Source organism: Electrophorus electricus, chromosome 10 (genome assembly GCF_013358815.1).
Source record: "Electrophorus electricus isolate fEleEle1 chromosome 10, fEleEle1.pri, whole genome shotgun sequence".
In the NCBI taxonomy this organism is placed as follows: domain Eukaryota; kingdom Metazoa; phylum Chordata; class Actinopteri; order Gymnotiformes; family Gymnotidae; genus Electrophorus; species Electrophorus electricus.
Genome location: NC_049544.1, coordinates 20,274,342 through 20,287,282, shown reverse-complemented (window position 1 = coordinate 20,287,282; position 12,941 = coordinate 20,274,342). Strand labels below are relative to the sequence as shown.

General features: G+C 44.0%; 1 protein-coding gene and 1 long non-coding RNA gene across 5 annotated transcripts in view; one reads left to right on the top strand and one right to left on the bottom strand.

The window, feature by feature from the left end:
* Window positions 1-668: 668 nt before the first annotated feature.
* Window positions 669-12,824, top strand: LOC118242133. Its single transcript, XR_004776566.1, has 3 exons — window positions 669-755; window positions 1,152-1,191; window positions 11,848-12,824. It is a non-coding gene; the product is annotated as an uncharacterized LOC118242133 (long non-coding RNA).
* The window catches only part of triob (trio Rho guanine nucleotide exchange factor b), an 83,429-nt gene continuing 82,494 nt past the window's right edge, over window positions 12,007-12,941 (bottom strand). For all 4 annotated transcript variants that reach the window (XM_035530611.1, XM_035530612.1, XM_035530613.1 and 1 more), the window contains one exon: window positions 12,007-12,941. This exon is cut by the window's right edge and continues 1,580 nt beyond it. The gene's annotated coding sequence lies outside the window, so the exon portion shown is untranslated.

The window sequence follows — 12,941 nt, the reverse complement described above, 5'->3', positions numbered from 1 at the left end:
AAGTAACGGGTTCTAAATCACATGTGCAATGGATACATGCTGTCCTATTGAACAGATGATGTCATAGATGATGTCACATCAAAGGCCATGTTCATCCAGATCGTTATCGATATCATGTGATTACGACCTGGGAGTGACTGCACTTGAGGCCGGTTGCTACCAGGCTCCGTGAGCATGTCAGCTGTGGACCTCGGCAGTATGCTGACTTAAAGAATAAGATGAGGTGTTACTGTTTGTAACCCTCACCCAGAGTTTGCCCAGCGGTGTTTATCGTTCTAGGTGATGATGCCATCGAAATGTTGGGGGTTCACCCTTCCATCTGCACCCCGAGAGTAATCCAACACGTCTACCCCAATTTCATAAAGTCCTCTGGGTCCATTGCTTTTCATGCCCCACGATTCCAAATGTTGCGCATGCATATTTTGTCTTCCATTACGTACAAGCTTACCTGTAAATTACAAGTGGAGTACTTCACAAGGCATGTGCACACAAGCACAACCTGAGCATTACTGCCCAGCCGCTGGGGTTGTGAGCATGAGTGCTTAGCTCAGCCCTTTTCACTATATTAAAATAGTCCAGAGCCAATCATGTGATTGCTATGCCTCTGGCTGCAAAATACTCACATGCAACCTGTCATTTATTCATATGCAGAACCCCCTCACTCACTAAAGGAAGTCTGTAAACCAGACCTGAAACAGCTACTTTGTTTTATTTCCATTTTGGCTTTGAGCCTGGTAATCCATTTGTCAAATTTGGTAAGTATTTGCTACAAATGTTGTCCCCTGTACTATTATACACGACTTAAATAATCTTTTAAGGAAAGAAGTTTTTTATTGTGTATACATTGTTCATTTATTGCATGTTGGCTCTTTTGCTTGTTTGACTTTGGCCTGTGTGCAAGAACCTCTTGTATATTTTTCAGTGTAGAGAACAGGATTTCACCAGCTAATTTTTGCAGCTGACATTTAGTTCAGTAACCAAATGGTTCAGAAAACTGTGTTTTGCAGAAGAGATGCACAGTATGTGGTTTAGCTGGGTCTATGGCTGGCTGGCTACAGACTAGCTGGCTCATCATATTTCTGCTTTAAAAAAAAGTTCACTTGAATTAAATAAAGCAAGAGGCATCTGTGTTTTCTTTTCTTGAATGGCAGCAATGGAGAACAGCACTGCCTCTCTCCTCATAACACTCAGGTAAGAAGATCAGTTTGTATCTCGTTTCTGTGGTGTAACGCACAACTGATAGGACATCTGATAAAATCTGCTATCAGAAAAAAAGAAATAAAACCCGCTGTCGGTTTCTTGCTCAGAAATGCTTTGAAGGCAACTACTTTATTTGGACTTGAATATAAAAACCTAAAAAAAAAAAAAATTTAAGAGGCAGCTTGTCAAACTTCTGCACAAGACGCTATGCATCAAACTGCAGTTCATGAAGAAGTACTTCCCCTCAGTGACGGGCTCGGTGTATTCACAGACCACGACCGTGGAGGAGCGTCCCACTGGCCTCTGAACAACAGCAGTCACGGGGCTGTCAAAATCTCAGTTTACAACTCCAGAGTAGAAAAAGGATCTTCTCTCATTTTTTTGTCTGATGACACAAGGATAATTGGTTTCTAGACCAACAAATGGATGGGAACTAGATTTAAATATGAGGAGTTTTTTGCAGTCTCCAATGAGAAGAATTGTAATATTTTGTAAATAAAATTGGTTCTCAATATATCCATTTGGACTTTGTCAAAGATGTTGACATGAATCAAATGTTCACCAGTTATTGACCAAGTAGAAAAGGAAACTTCAGATAACCTGAAAGAAATATGAGCAGCAAAAATCTTACATGGTGGAAATATTTTCCACAGTAGTTTTGGTTGTGCAGGTACACTTGTAGAGTGTTTCTGTTCGATCAAAACCCAAACCTGGTGTCAGGGTAAAGTGTGAATCTGGGTCAGGCTCACAACCTCAGCCCTCTTACCATGATCACCACAGTGACGGGTTAACTTTGCTTCTGCACTAATCAACCATGCTGTTCTCATGCAGTGAAATCCACTGTAAGTCATAAAGTGTGTTCATACCTAGTACAATCAATGCGCACCAGCAGTTCTGGTGGAGATTGAGAGCTCCGAGATGTCAGAGATGTGACTGCCCAGAAATTTGGCCCATTCAGAACCAGAAACAGTTCACGTGTACCAGGGTGGTGCCATCCAACTGATTCATCTGATATTCAGAAATGAGAAACACATTGCTTACCACACAGGGACTGTCCCAATTTACAGACAAAAATGTTAATTCTGTTGAACTCAGCTGCCATTTAGCCTAAAGTGTCAGAGTATTAGCCCTGTCACAGCAAAGGGGCCAATGGGTAGGACACTCGAACAGGAATCAGCTGATAAAAATACCACCAATACCACCACTCATCACACTGCTCTGCATTCTGCCACGTTGCACTGAATGTGGCTGTCTAAGAATATAAAATCCCAGAGGTGTCTCTGTTCATACCTCTCTTGTGCACCTTTTCATACTTCCTTTTCCTGTAGACCAGCTAGTCAGGCCTGAAGTTCGTATAGTTAATGAATACTACTACTGTTATTATCAACACTGCCACCTCCCCTGCTACTATCACTGCATATTTTATGGTTCTAGTACTCTTCTAATATTATTATAGATAGTGTTATCTGTGTCTGTTCCTCAAAACTGATGACCAGAAGGTAGCTGGATTTCTCTGCCTATGGAGTGGACTAGTGTTAGGAATCAACCCTCCCTACCAGTGGAGTGGACTAAGGTTAGGGTAGCTTAAACCCTCCCTACCAGTGGAGTGGACTAGGGTTAGGGTAAGCCCTCCCTACCAGTGGAGTGGACTAGGGTTAGGGTAAACGCTCCCTACCAGTGGAGTGGACTAAGGTTAGGGCAAACCCTCCATACCAGTGGAGTGAACTAGGGTTAGGGTTAGGGCACTAGGGTTAGTGTAAACCCTCCCTACCAGTTGAGTGGACTAGGGTTAGGGTAAACCCTCCCTACCAGTGGTGTGGACTATGGTTAGGTTAGCGTAATTCCTCCCTACCAGTGGAGTGAACTAGGGTTAGGGTAAACCCTCCCTGCCAGTAGAGTGGACTAGGGTTAGGGTAAACCCTCCCTACCAGTGGATTGGACTAAGGTTAGGGGAGCGTAAATCTTCCCTACCAGTGGAGTGAACTAGGGTTAGGGTTAGGGCACTAGGGTTAGTGTAAACCCTCCCTACCAGTTGAGTGGACTAGGGTTAGAGTAAACCCTCCCTACCAGTGGAGTGGACTAAGGTTAGGGTAGCGTAAATCCTCCCTACCAGTGGAGTGAACTAGGGTTAGGGTAAACCCTCCCTACCAGTGGAGTGGACTAAGGTTAGGGTAGCTTAAACCCTCCCTACCAGTGGAGTGGACTAGGGTTAGGGTAAGCCCTCCCTACCAGTGGAGTGGACTAGGGTTAGGGTAGCTTAAACCCTCCCTACCAGTGGAGTGGACTAAGGTTAGGGCAAACCCTCCATACCAGTGGAGTGGACTAGGTTTAGGGTTAGGGGACTAGGGTTAGTCTAAACCCTCCCTACCAGTGGAGTGGACTAAGGTTAGGGTAGCATAAACCATCCCTACCAGTGGAGTGAACTAGGGTTAGGGTAAACCCTCCCTACCAGTGAAGTGGACTAAGTTTAGGGTAGCGTAAACCCTCCCTACCAATGGAGTGAACTAGGGTTAGGGTAAACCCTCCCTACCAGTGGAGTGGACTAGGTTTAGGGTTAGGGGACTAGGGTTAGTGTAAACCCTCCCTACCAGTAGAGTGGACTAGGGTTAGGGTAAACCCTCCCTACCAGTGGATTGGACTAAGGTTAGGGGAGCGTAAATCTTCCCTACCAGTGGAGTGAACTAGGGTTAGGGTTAGGGCACTAGGGTTAGTGTAAACCCTCCCTACCAGTTGAGTGGACTAGGGTTAGGGTAAACCCTCCCTACCAGTGGAGTGGACTAAGGTTAGGGTAGCGTAAATCCTCCCTACCAGTGGAGTGAACTAGGGTTAGGGTAAACCCTCCCTACCAGTGGAGTGGACTAGGGCTAGGGTAGCGTAAACCCTCCCTACCAGTGGAGTGAACAAGGATTAGGGGTAAACCCTCCCTACCAGTGGAGTGGACTAGGGTTAGGGTTAGGGGACTAGGGTTAGTCTATACCCTCCCTACCAGTGGAGTGGACTAAGGTTAGGGTAGCATAAACCATCCCTACCATTGGAGTGAACTAGGGTTAGGGTAAACCCTCCCTACCAGTGGAGTGGACTAGGGTTAGGGTAGCGTAAACCCTCCCTACCAGTGGAGTGGACTAAGGTTAGGGCAAACCCTCCATACCAGTGGAGTGAACTAGGGTTAGGGTTAGGGCACTAGGGTTAGTGTAAACCCTCCCTACCAGTTGAGTGGACTAAGGTTAGGGTAAACCCTCCATACCAGTGGAGTGGACTAGGTTTAGGGTTAGGGGACTAGGGTTAGTCTAAACCCTCCCTACCAGTGGAGTGGACTAGGGTTAGGGTAAACCCTCCCAACCAGTGGTGTGGACTAGGGTTAGGGTAGCGTAAACCCTCCCTACCAGTGGAGTGGACTAGGGTTAGGGTAAACCCTCCCAACCAGTGGTGTGGACTAGGGTTAGGGTAGCGTAAACCCTCCCTACCAGTGGAGTGGACTAGGGTTAGGGTAAACCCTCCCTACCAGTGAAGTGGACTAAGTTTAGGGTAGCGTAAACCCTCCCTACCAATGGAGTGAACTAGGGTTAGGGTAAACCCTCCCTACCAGTGGAGTGGACTAGGTTTAGGGTTAGGGGACTAGGGTTAGTGTAAACCCTCCCTACCAGTGGAGTGGACTAGGGTTAGGGTAAACCCTCCCTACCAGTGGTGTGGACTATGGTTAGGTTAGCGTAATTCCTCCCTACCAGTGGAGTGAACTAGGGTTAGGGTAAACCCTCCCTGCCAGTAGAGTGGACTAGGGTTAGGGTAAACCCTCCCTACCAGTGGATTGGACTAAGGTTAGGGGAGCGTAAATCTTCCCTACCAGTGGAGTGAACTAGGGTTAGGGTTAGGGCACTAGGGTTAGTGTAAACCCTCCCTACCAGTTGAGTGGACTAGGGTTAGAGTAAACCCTCCCTACCAGTGGAGTGGACTAAGGTTAGGGTAGCGTAAATCCTCCCTACCAGTGGAGTGAACTAGGGTTAGGGTAAACCCTCCCTACCAGTGGAGTGGACTAAGGTTAGGGTAGCTTAAACCCTCCCTACCAGTGGAGTGGACTAGGGTTAGGGTAAGCCCTCCCTACCAGTGGAGTGGACTAGGGTTAGGGTAGCGTAAACCCTCCCTACCAGTGGAGTGGACTAAGGTTAGGGCAAACCCTCCATACCAGTGGAGTGGACTAGGTTTAGGGTTAGGGGACTAGGGTTAGTCTAAACCCTCCCTACCAGTGGAGTGGACTAAGGTTAGGGTAGCATAAACCATCCCTACCAGTGGAGTGAACTAGGGTTAGGGTAAACCCTCCCTACCAGTGAAGTGGACTAAGTTTAGGGTAGCGTAAACCCTCCCTACCAATGGAGTGAACTAGGGTTAGGGTAAACCCTCCCTACCAGTGGAGTGGACTAGGTTTAGGGTTAGGGGACTAGGGTTAGTGTAAACCCTCCCTACCAGTAGAGTGGACTAGGGTTAGGGTAAACCCTCCCTACCAGTGGATTGGACTAAGGTTAGGGGAGCGTAAATCTTCCCTACCAGTGGAGTGAACTAGGGTTAGGGTTAGGGCACTAGGGTTAGTGTAAACCCTCCCTACCAGTTGAGTGGACTAGGGTTAGGGTAAACCCTCCCTACCAGTGGAGTGGACTAAGGTTAGGGTAGCGTAAATCCTCCCTACCAGTGGAGTGAACTAGGGTTAGGGTAAACCCTCCCTACCAGTGGAGTGGACTAGGGCTAGGGTAGCGTAAACCCTCCCTACCAGTGGAGTGAACAAGGATTAGGGGTAAACCCTCCCTACCAGTGGAGTGGACTAGGGTTAGGGTTAGGGGACTAGGGTTAGTCTATACCCTCCCTACCAGTGGAGTGGACTAAGGTTAGGGTAGCATAAACCATCCCTACCATTGGAGTGAACTAGGGTTAGGGTAAACCCTCCCTACCAGTGGAGTGGACTAGGGTTAGGGTAGCGTAAACCCTCCCTACCAGTGGAGTGGACTAAGGTTAGGGCAAACCCTCCATACCAGTGGAGTGAACTAGGGTTAGGGTTAGGGCACTAGGGTTAGTGTAAACCCTCCCTACCAGTTGAGTGGACTAAGGTTAGGGTAAACCCTCCATACCAGTGGAGTGGACTAGGTTTAGGGTTAGGGGACTAGGGTTAGTCTAAACCCTCCCTACCAGTGGAGTGGACTAGGGTTAGGGTAAACCCTCCCAACCAGTGGTGTGGACTAGGGTTAGGGTAGCGTAAACCCTCCCTACCAGTGGAGTGGACTAGGGTTAGGGTAAACCCTCCCAACCAGTGGTGTGGACTAGGGTTAGGGTAGCGTAAACCCTCCCTACCAGTGGAGTGGACTAGGGTTAGGGTAAACCCTCCCTACCAGTGAAGTGGACTAAGTTTAGGGTAGCGTAAACCCTCCCTACCAATGGAGTGAACTAGGGTTAGGGTAAACCCTCCCTACCAGTGGAGTGGACTAGGTTTAGGGTTAGGGGACTAGGGTTAGTGTAAACCCTCCCTACCAGTGGAGTGGACTAGGGTTAGGGTAAACCCTCCCTACCAGTGGAGTGGACTAGGGTTACGATAGCGTAAACCCTCCCTACCAATGGAGTGAACTAGGGTTAGGGTAAACCCTCCCTACCAGTGGAGTGAACTAGGGTTAGGGGTAAACCCTCCCTACCAGTGGAGTGGACTAGGGTTAGGGTAAACCCTCCCTACCATTGGAGTGGACTAGGTTTAGGGTTAGGGTTAGGGGACTAGGGTTAGTGTAAACCCTCCCTACCAGTGGAGTGGACTAAGGTTAGGGTAAGCCCTCCCTACCAGTGGAGTGGACTAAGGTTAGGGTAAACCCTCCCTACTAGTGGGGTGGACTAGGGTTAGTGTAAATCCTCCCTACCAGTGGAGTGGACTAAAGTTAGGGTAAGCCCTCCCTACCAGTGGAGTGGACTAGGGTTATGGTAAACCCTCCCTACCATTGGAGTGGACTAAGGTTAGGGTAAACCCTCCATACCAGTGGAGTGGACTAGGTTTAGGGTAGCGTAAAGCATCCCTACCAGTGGAGTGAACTAGGGTTAGGGTAAACCCTCCCTACCAGTGAAGTGGACTAAGTTTAGGGTAGCGTAAACCCTCCCTACCAATGGAGTGAACTAGGGTTAGGGTAAACCCTCCTTGCCCGTGGAGTGGACTAGGTTTAGGGTTAGGGGACTAGGGTTAGTGTAAACCCTCCCTACCAGTGGAGTGGACTAGGGTTAGGGTAAGCCCTCCCTACCAGTGGAGTGGACTAAGGTTAGGGTAACCTTGGCATGATAAACAAAGACGCAGAAACTTGTTTGCTTGTGACTTCCTAAGTTGTCCCTCACCCCCTCCTCACCCAGCATCCACCACCCACCCACCCCACCGACCATCTGACAGATCCAGGAACAGATAGTCACGTCTACATGTTAACATGCTCAAGTAGTTTTTCCACTTTTTGCTGCAAATATCTCCTCCATTTGCAACACTTTCACTAGTACAGCCAGAATGAAAACGACAAAAACAAATGAACACAAATAAGCAAACCAACAGGTGCTGTTCAGTGCAAGCTAAGGTGTGCCTACTCACAATGAAAGCGGTACTAAAATTTCCAAATATACTTTATGCAATCTTCAAAGAATCCCCTTTTACTGGTCTGTTTCAAAAGAATCCCCTTTTACTGGTCTGTTTTGGGAAATAAGCCCTAAAACATATGCTTGATGCTTTTCTGAGTCAGGCTGGGTTTGTGTTGATCTGTAGAAGTGTAATATAGATGAGGGGATAGAGAAGGTGCCTGTGTCCATGATCATTTTAAAGTTCATCCTTCCTGAAATAAGGACTGATTCTAAACCACTGCCCACTTAGGAGACATTAAATTAGTGATACGCTGCTGGTGCTATTTATGTCATCACGTCTTATAACGTTACACATAAGAAGTGCTGAGCTGGCAGATCTTACAGATACGTGCCTTATGCGATGGTGTGCGTTTCTCTGGAAAAAAAAAAAAAAGACGTTCCCCTCCGAGCAGTGTTAGCTAATGTGAGAGACCGGCTAAGAAAGTACACACGCTTTCATGCTTCTACAAGCACAATTGACCAGGCGTGACCCCATTCATTCACACTTTTACTCGGAGAGGTTCTCTGATTCGGGTGAAAGCGCAGACTGCGTCCTGGTATCCATTACGCACTCCGAGACTGACTTCGATTCAGCTCTCAGTTTTAAATCCATCTTAAGACTTAAGACTTTAAATTTCATCTTAAGACTTTTCTGCGTTTCAGCATGCTGTGGTGCATTCCCTCTGCTAACACACCACCTAAACGTGAATACTCACACACCGTCACCAAATACAGCAGTATTGCAGCCTTTCTTAATAATCAGTTCATACAAACGTTTGGAGAGCTAGAACCCAGCTCTATTTTAGAGAACTCACTGCACTGCAATCGAGTGTTTGCTCTTCGCATCATAACTGACTTATTTTACACTACAGTCCCATGTCACTCATTTTCACCGTTCTAACACTATATATAGATATCACACGTGATTAAAACTCTTAACTACTGACTCTATAACGCCATGTAAATGAACACGATTTTTGTGTGACATTGTCTTTAAAACACTGAAACAATGACATTGTCAAAATTATTTTGAAACAACAGTTATGTCAGTGCATTGGGGAAATGACACCTTTCTATTCTTATAACTACTCGAGTGCCATTTTTAAAAATAATGTTTAGTAGTTGTCTTTGTATAGACAACAGAAACTCTAAAATAACCAAATGCCTTTTTTAATGCAGAAGTAAGCGCGCATGCAGTTCTTTCTGCATTAGAAACACAGTGTCACCCATCTGTATGCTACATTACATTTTACACTGTCCATTATAAACTGAATGTGTAGGCTACAATTGTTACTGTGTCATTATTCAGTAAAAGAGAAACTGCTGTTTTGTGAAAAATAAAAGCTGCTTCTCCTAGTTTCGGTCTATTTAAAAATAATCGACAAGAATGATGTATTTTATAGGCTATGTTCTTTCCAGTCAAACAATACAGATTTTTAAAGCTGCGGGAAGAGTTTTGCGTAGTATAAATTTCTTTTTGACGTTTTTAAATAAAACTATGCACTATTTAATCACGAGCTATCGCGAGAAGGTGGTTTTGATTGTATTTCGAAGGGAACAAACTAAAATGTGTGTTTCTATTGTAAAAATTGTTTAGCTTTCACACTTCATTACGCAGGCGAAATATTCTTAAAACAAATTACAAGACTATACTGAGGTTATATCAGATTATTTAGTCTTTTTTAAAATTTATTTATTTTATTAAATCTTTTTTTTTTTTTAGCTTTTTAAAAATTATTTTTTGAAGCATTTTTATGCTTTAACTTACTGACATGGTCACAGCCTAGACCTGCATGTTGGGTTACATCAACCAGAAAACTGGACTCAAAAATGTGATGAAAGCTTAAAATGACTGATGTCTTAGCATGTGATTATGAATTACTCTGTATTTCAATAATACTTTTGCTGTGAACGACTCGGTCGAAGCATTAAACCTAATGACTCACTTTGACTAAACTTCTCAGAGGAAGGCAGCAGACCAAAAGCCAAGGATAGCTTATTACGTATTAAACAATACGCTAGCTATGTAATGATGCATAGTTATTATGCTCTTTTCCAAGTAAAGGAATACAAGCATGCCCCCTAGACTGCTAATGGAGTACTGAATCACAGCCTTAAATGAGCCATTCATAAAACATAACTTCATTTAACACTAGAATCGAGAGTGACATTTCATTATCTAAAAAAATTTAATAAATAAATAGAAGAAAAAAAGAACCATAAAAATGCCATATTATTTTAATAAATTCATGTATCGTTGTAAAAAGGCAGCAATGGTACATTTGTTTAAATGTAAAATGTATTTTATAGATATATTAACCTTGGAACAATATATATTTTCGTTTAAAATGTCATCAGAATCGGAACTATCAGTTTTTAATATCGCATTTTAAAATGAATCAAATGTCGTGACATTTAGTTGCTTTTGCACTTGGAGATGACCGTGGCATTTGAGATGTCGGAAAAACACAAAGCATGTTAATTACCCTAAAAAACAGCGGCGTCAATCCAATTTCTTATTTAAAATCAAACACTAAACATTAAAATCATCAGATCTACCCAGCAAGACAGAATTAAGCAGTAACGAATCGTTTTATTATTTAGCATTTTTATTATTACTATTATTATTATTTTAAAGTTCACTTACAGTTTTTAAGATTCTAAAAATATTAATATTTAAACAACTCCTGTGTTTATCAAAAGTATGCGCAAACCCAGAAAGGTTATCGGTGCACTTTCAGTGCAAACAAAATCTTTTAAAATGAGTCGTAAAATAACTATTAAGTATTTCCCTGGCGTTTAAATTAGCCAGCATCTTCTGCCCTTCTTTCGAGCCGTTAAAGAAGGCTCGGCGTGTGAGGAGTCGAAATGTAGAGCGAGTAAGACTCCTAGCGGTGAAGTGCATGCAGCACGCCCGTGTGATGTTTGCGCTAAAAGCGCCCCAATACCGCCGTGCATTCAAACGGTCCCGACTGCTACACATTCACTTCTAAACTGAAAGCCTCCGGGTAAACGTCAGCTATTAGTCACTGAAACGCTTAGGATAAAGGGATTCTTAGAAAGCTGGTTTTTCATTGCAGATGGGGAACTCCTGGCATGAAGTCTTAGAAAGTAAGAGTATAGAGCAAAGCCTTCCGATGCCCGAAGAAGTTTATTATTCGGTTTATAGCCCACTGGCTTTACTTACGATCCTGAAAAGGCAAAAAAGAGGCAGGAGCAGACGTTCCTCCTCCTCGGGGAGGTCATGGCGCAGATCCTCGCTGTGGGCACCTATGTAAAGTACCAGCAGCCATGCCACGTCTAATGGTATTTTCACACCTGATAAAACGCGCCAGGGCGGAGGCGAAACCTTATTTTCACACCATGAACAACGCAAAGTTCTCACCCTACATGCTCTGGTGGGCAACCGAACCGAAGCAAATCCGCGGCCTCAAACAATATTGTGTAATTTGTTTCTGAAGAGAATCTCATTTGCCGCAATATTCAGTCAACCTACAGCGCATCTGCCAAGCTCTCTGCTGAACGCTACAAATAAGAAGAGGGCGACGGGGCGCTTTATTTTTTAAACAACCATTGACGACAGCGGAACACTAAAGTATTTTCGTTTCTCACACGTCTTCACAGATGAAACTTGCGATAAGATCAGAAAATTCAGACTGTGGCATCTGGAGAGGTGCAGGTGAACTCACGCATGACTGCACCTCTCACCTTTCACACCCCTGGGCCACACAACTGTTCCACAACACGTCGATAATAATAAAGTTATCCTGTTCCTTTTTCTATTTTTTTCCCCAACACACACACTGTCTCTCTCTCTCTCTCTCTCTCTCATACACACACACACACACACACACACACACACACACACACACACACACTCTCTCTCTCTCTCTGTGTCTCTCTCTCTCTCTCTCTCTCTCTCTCTCTCTCTCTCTCTGTGTCTCTCTCTCTCTCTGTGTCTCTCTCTCTCTCTGTGTCTCTCTCTCTCTCTCTCTCTCTGTGTCTCTCTCTCTCTCTCTCTCTCTCTCACAGTAAACAGCAGCTCTGTGGGTGGAAGCACCTCGTTGATGAGAAAGGAGAGGCCAGTCTGGAGAACTGCAAGATTGACTCCAGTTGACAGGAAGCATCACATGGCTCTAACAGCAGAAAACCACTGACACCAGCAAGCTATAAGACCACAGGAGGCTAAAATTACCAATAAAATGCTTTATGTGTTTAATCTCAAAAATAACAGGGGAAAAATAAAATATGTACAGCACAGAATGTGCAAACGTATGGTTTCTGTACAAAGAAATATACACAAAAACACAAGACTGAGTCAAAGACATTCAAAATGACATTTTAACTGGATGTAAAAAATTCAATGTGATGACGCCAAGGTTCCTATGGTTGTTTGAATCTGTACAGCTATACATAATGAAATAAATTAAGATCTACACAACAAAAAGTGAAAATTCACACATTTTGACCCATGGTTACTAACAACTATTTTAAAATTCAATAATCAAGTTACCACAAACTGGTCTGAGACCTTAAAACACTGTCCTTTCAAAAGAAATAAACAATACTAAAACAGCTGAACTAAGGGTTAGCCTTGGTGTGTTTGCCCACGCCGTCTCAGGTCATCCTTGAAGTGGTAAGAGAGTCTACAGACATTACTGACCCATGCAAGTGTACAGTTTTACGTCTTATATCATGATTGAATATTAAATGAGAAGGCCTTGAAATGATTATAAGATGTAGCACAAGCTGAACTATCTGCAGGAAAAAAGTAAGAACAAGACATAAATAAAGTTAGAGTTGATACGTGTAAACACCAAACTCGAGGGTTCGCATTCATAATCCTTTTCAAACCAAAATCACTAAAAAGGAAGGAACCACTTTTAGGTACATAAAAGGTTAACTTTGGTATTACAATGAAAATTGATAACATTCAGAAAAAAGCAAAAGCAAAAAGTGCGAGATAGCAAACATTTTTCACTAAATTTGCTCAGCCTTCCACAAAATAATACTGAACACAGGAACAGAGCCACAGACACACTAGAGAGTAACTTGTAGTGGCCAGTACATTAACTTAACATCAGTAGGTTTAACACCAGTTATTATAAATAGCTGCAAAAGCCATA